Source organism: Ochotona curzoniae, unplaced genomic scaffold (genome assembly GCF_017591425.1).
Source record: "Ochotona curzoniae isolate NIBS_2020 unplaced genomic scaffold, NIBS_Ocur_1.0 contig_64, whole genome shotgun sequence".
Classification (NCBI taxonomy): Eukaryota; Metazoa; Chordata; class Mammalia; order Lagomorpha; family Ochotonidae; genus Ochotona; species Ochotona curzoniae.
Genome location: NW_024466502.1, coordinates 3,746,106 through 3,752,556, shown reverse-complemented (window position 1 = coordinate 3,752,556; position 6,451 = coordinate 3,746,106).

Sequence of the window (6,451 nt, the reverse complement as noted above, 5' to 3'; positions counted from 1 at the left end):
TACTTCCAGTCCAGCTCTCTGCTAACAGCTTGGGAAAGCAACAGTGGAGGATGGCCCATGTCCTTGGGCCTCTGCACCCACACAGGAGACCCGGATGAAACTCTTAAGGCTTTGCACTGATCCAGCTCTGGCTATGGCTATTTGAGGAGTGAATCAGCAGATAGAAATCTCTCTTTATCTTTGTCCTTTTCTCTTTGTAAATCTGTTTTTCAGGTAAAAATATTTTAAAAAGAAGACACTTATTATTTAAATGATGTGTCTCAGATTCAGCTCTGCCAAGTCTGCTTCAAGAAAGCTAATGGTTGAGATTAAAGCAAAAATGATCCAAAAACATACAAAGGGGTGCCAGTTGCCCATGTGTGGACTTGTTCAGCAGAACCTTACGGGCTAGGAGGAAGTGAGCTGACACTTGGACAATACTGAAGGGGAAAGAACTGCCAGCCAAGAATACTCTACCCACCCAGCATAGCATCTTTTAGATACGCAGGAGAGATGCAGATATCCGAGACACCTTGACCTGTAGTACTGACACTAGAGGAGGGTCTACAAACTGAAAGGGACACTGAAAAATTTAAAGATAAGATCATAGAAAGCTCATTGGTAAGAGCGGTAGAAAATTTTCAGGATTCTCTGATGTAATTACAGGACACAAAACATTAGTATTTTCACTATGAAGAGTAAAAAACATAATAAGTGAAAATGATAGCTACATTATTAAGAGACGGGAAGGTATCAAATGGGTCACCAAAAACTTAAAATGTAGGGAGCAAGGATAGACTCCTTGGGGCTGGCATGGTGGTGTGATGAGTTAAGCCATTGTCTGCAATGCTGGCATCCCTTATAATCACTTGGTTGCATCTCAGCTGCTCTCCTTCTAATCCGGCTCTCTGATAATGTACGTGGAATAACAGCAGCGAATTACCTGAGTGCCTGGGCTCCTGCATGTGGAGACCTGGATGGGATTTTAGACTTCTGGCTTCCTGTTGTGACCATATAGGGAGTGAATCCATAGATGGAAGATTTCTCTCTCCCTCTCTCTCACTTTAATTCTACCTTTCCGGTTAATAGTTAAACAAATACATCTTCTCTTTAAAAAGTGCAGAATTCTTTACTTGTCTTATCTTTTATTTTTATTTCTTTTCCTAATAGTGAATGTTGAGTAGCTGTCATTCCAAAATAGCTTATTATAACCAACATAAGTGTTTGTGAACTTCATGGTAATCAGAGGAAAAATCTATGTGATTCGCCAAAAGCAATGAGTAAGATATCAAATACATCATCAGAGGAATCACTTAAACATAAAGTAAGAATGTTTGAGAGGGAGAACTAAGTGAGGGGGGTTATAGTGAGACAGGAAGTATCAGTGACAATAATTTCCTGTCAGTAGTTAATCCTGAATTTAAATGGATTAAATTCTCTAGTTAAGAGACTGATGGGTTATTTAAAAGATCCAACTATTTGCAAGTAACTCCCTTTGTATTTAAGAACACAAGTAGAAGTGAAAGGATGGAATTAAATATTTCATACACATGTAACACCAAGGAAAGCATTATTCATACTTGTATCAGATAATACGGATTTTAAATGCAAAGCAGTAGAAAGAGACAAGGAAAGTCATTATATAGTGATAAGATTCAAGTCAATAGGAAATAACAGCTTTAACTGTATACATAGTCAATTTTAGACCAGCAATATATAAATTGCAGATATCAATAAACTGAAAACAATGGATAGACTCCAACACAGTAATAGTAGGGAATGCTAACACTCTGCTTTCAAAATTGGACAGATCTTCCTGACAAGCAAAGAAGCAGCAGAATTAAATTGGACCTTAGGTCTGTTGGACCTAACAGACATCTACATAACATTCATCCTATAATTGTAAAATACATTTTTCCCAATGGCACATGGAATATCCTCCAGGATGTATCATATGATAGGACACGAAACAAATCTCAAGAAACTTTAAAAACAAAAATAATTTAAAGTATGCAATCATAATGCAACGAAAGCAGAAATCACTAACAAGAAAAAAACTGAGGCAATTTCATAAACACAAGGAAGTCAAACTCCCCATGGAATAACCAATAGATCAAGGGAGAAATTTAAGTATTTCCTGAAACAAATGAAAGAGGAAAGAAAATATGCCAAAGAAAAGACATACTAACAGGATTTTATCATGCTTACATTAAAAAAAGTGAAAAAGATATCAAGCAACACTTCTGTATTTTAAGGAATTATGTAACAACAAACCAAACCCCAAATTAGTAGAAAGAAACAAATCATAGACCTCAGAGCATGAACTAGTAAAAGAGATGAAGAAATTATAGCCCAAAAATCAATGAAATGAAGAGCTAAATCTTTGAACAGATAATCAAAACTGAGAAACCCTTAGCTAGATAACTAGAGAAAATAGAAAGATGATTCAGTTAAATAAAATCAGGGCTAAAAACGAGAGACATAATAGCCATCACAGAAATACAAATGATGATTGAAAATTATTATGAGCAATACCATTTGATAGTCTGGAAGAAATGAATTTATTTCTGGGCACATAAACCTTGAAGAAATAGTACACCTAAATTGGCCAATAATGAGTACTGAGAATGACTCAATTACATAAACCTTCCACCAGACCAGATGGTTTCACTGTTTAATTCTACCAGACATTTAAAGATTAAATGGCCATTCTTCTTGAAGTATTAACGATAATAGAAGAGGGAATACTTTTGAAGTAGTTTTATAAATGTAGCCTCAACTTGATACCAAAAGTAGGTAAGGACACAAATAGAGAAAGCTACAGGCAAATGGCTCTGAAGAGTAGTGATGAAAAGTCTTTAATAGGATACTAAAAATCCTATCCAGTAGCATACCCAAAAACTTACTCTCGATGATCAAGTGGGGTTCACCAGGGGATGCAAGTAAAGTTCAGTATACACAAATTAACAAATGATAAACAACATTAACAAATTGGAGAATAAAAACTATAATCAGCTCAGTAGATACAGGAGGGGCATTTTATAAAGCCCAATATTCTTTTATGATAAAAAAAAAACTGAACAAATTAAATGTGGAAGATTGTACCTCAACAAATAAAGGCTGTATGTAATAAAGCAACAATTAACATCATGCTGAATGGACTCAACCTGTGTGTTTTCTGTGTAAGATCTGGAATAAGATGAGTACACCCACTTTCAACTCTTTGATTTAACATGGTACTGTACATTGTAGCCAGAGAAATTAGGCGAAAGAAACGAAAAAAGTCTCTAGATTGGAAAGAAGGAGATGAAATTATTCCTGTGTCCAAATCACATGACCTTACAGTAAAGCCAAAAGATCCCATCAACACATTTTTAGAACTGATAAACTAAATCAACAAAGTTGCAGGATACAAAATCAACATATGAGAAATATGAAAACTGGGGGTGTTTTTAGACATTGAAGAGAATTATCTGAGGAAAAAATGAAGAAAGCAATTCTATTTCCAATAGCTACATAATAAATAACAAAGATCTCAGAATAAATTTAGCTGAAGAAAGATCTCTATGATGAAAACTATACATCACTTGCAAAAGAAATTGAAGGGGATACAAAGCAATGGAAAGACATCTCATGTTCAGGGATTAGAAGAATCAATGCTATCATATCCATATCACCTAACGTGATTTAGCATGTGTAAATATCAAAATAACCATGACATTTTACACAGAAGCAGACAAATATTACTAAAATTTTTGTGGAAACATCCACAAAAGACCCAGAATAGCCAAAGTAATCTTGAGAAAATGAAAGCAAAGCTGGAGACATCATACTATCGGCCTGAAAAAAAAGCTTCATGTTTATTTTCATCTACTTGAAACTCAGAGAAAGAGAGAGGGAGGTGGGAATAAGAATAAGCGGTTGTGATCTTCCCTCTGCTGGTTGCTGGTTACTTTGCCTACACAAGTCAGCCTGAAGCCAGGAGCTTGGAATTCCATCTGGTGGTGGGAGCAGTACTTCAGCCAAACCTTGTCACCTCCTAGGAAGCTGGATCCAATGCAGAGTACCTGAGACTTGAGTTGACATGCTGATGCAGGACTTAGGTATCCAAAGCAGTGCCATAATGCCTACTCTGACTGATTTTCAAGTACATTACAAAGGTAGTATAATTGGAATTTTATTGGCATGGTACAGACACACAGACCAATGGGACAGAATACAAACTCTACCAGAAAATCCAATCACCTATAGCCAATTGATCATTGGCAAACCTGCTAAGACTGTACAGTGGGGAAAAAGTCTTTTTAATAAGTGATACTTGGCAAAATGTATGTACACATACAGAAAAATGAAATTATTTCTCATCATGTAGAAAAATCAGCTCACAATGCATTGAAGATCTCAATGTAAAACCTGAAACTTTGAAATTATTGTAACAAAACAGAGGAGACATTTCAGGATATTGGAATGAGCAATGGTTTTGTTTTTAAATCAGAACTTTAAAGCACAGGAAACAAAAGCAAAAGTACATAAGTGGACTTTTGCCACACTGAAGAATTTTTACACAAGGAACAGTCTACAAAATGAAAAGACAAGCTACGGATTAAGATAAAATGTTTGCATGTTATCCATCTGTCAAAGGATTAATAACTGGATCATATAAGGAACTCAGAGCAACTCATTGGCAAAATTATAGTAATAAGGACAACAAAAATCCAGTGGAAAATGGGGAGATTTACAAATAACCCATCAGCACATGAAAAGATGCAGAACGTTACTAATCATCAGGAAAGTGTAAACCAATATTACAATGGAGTAATAACCCCTTCTAGTTAGATCAGCCTTGATAAAGAAGATAACAGATTTCAAACTGGGCAGGCATCATGACCTAGCAGGCATCACAGTACTGATTGGAGTCCTCCCTATCACTTCCAGTGCAGCTCCCTTGCTAATATGCATGGAAAGTAGAAGATGATGGTTCAAGTTCTTGAGGTTCTGCTACTATGTGGGAGATCCAGATGAAGATTGTGGCTCCTGGCTTCATCCTGGCCAGTCATGACACTTGGAGCCATTTGGGGAGTAAATTAGTGAATGAAAGATGTCTGTGTTTCCGGTCTATTTCCAATCTCACTCTGTTGCTCTGCCTTCCAAATAAGTAAATCTTAAAAAGATAAGGCTGGCAAACATGTGGAGAAAAGACTGTTGGATCATAAGTTAGTAAAGCCAGTGTGGAAAACGGTATGGAGAGTAGTCAAAATAGTAAGAAGAGAACCACTATATGACCCTGCTGTCCTACTCCTGGGTTTGTGATCTCAATCTACTGAAGAGTCATCTGGACTCTCACATTTATTGCAGCTCTGTTTCCAGCAGCCAATAAACAGAAACAATCAACTGATGAACGGATTAAAAAAAGAATGGAGCACACATAGTGGGAAACAACTCAGCCATAAAAAAAATGGAATATTGTATTTGCAACAACATGAGTGGCATTAGAGATCATTATGCTTAGTCAAATAAGCAAATTACAGAAAAACAAGTGCCATATAATCTCACTCATATTGGATAGAAAAACATCAGTGTCAGGAGGTGAGTAGTATATTGGTGGTTCTGAGAGTCTGTGAAAAGTCAAGGAGAGGAAGGTTTGGGGAATGGAATAGTTAGATAGAAGTAATAAGTTATTGTGTTCTGTACATAGAAGGCCTATATAGAAAATGATAATGCACTATGTATTTTCCTAAAAAGATTTGAATGCTTTTTCCATTAAAAAATGCTAACTGTTTTGAGGAATTAAATGTGTTTAACTCTCTTAATGGACATTATATAGTATAGTACATGTATAGAAGTATTACATGCTACCCTTAAAATGTATCTAATTTTTAACATTCTAGTTAAAATTGAAAGAAAAGATATAGGAAACAGATCTTTGTGTTGTAGCAGGGAAGAAACAAAGATAGACTAAAATCTAAATATGTTAAAAGTAGAAAATATCAGTATTTGTGTGGTCATCCAGAAGGATCTGTAAAGCCATGATTCTGTTAACATAAAGTCCTGTATCCTGCTTCTGGAGGACCTGTATGCCTTTAAGGCAAGCGCTGTACGTGGTTCTCCCAACCGTGGTTTGAAAAGTGCTGGTATAAATGAGTAAGTTGTCTGTAAATAAAAAGCCAAGATTCTAGAAGAGATTATTTACAAATTTTGCAATTGAAGAATTGGTATGTCTATTATATACAATGTTCCTATTGATAAAAAGAAGATAATAGAAAAATGAGCAAAGACTATAAATATGCAATTCACAGCATTAAATAACTGGCCCGAAGGTCTTCCACCTGCTAGTTCACTCCCAAAATGGCCAGAATGACCAGAGCTGAATGCCAGGAGCCAGCAGCTTCTTCCAGGGCTCCCATGTGGATGCAGGGGTCCAAGGAGTTGGGCTGTCCTCCACTGATTTCCCAGGCCATAAGCAGAGATCTGG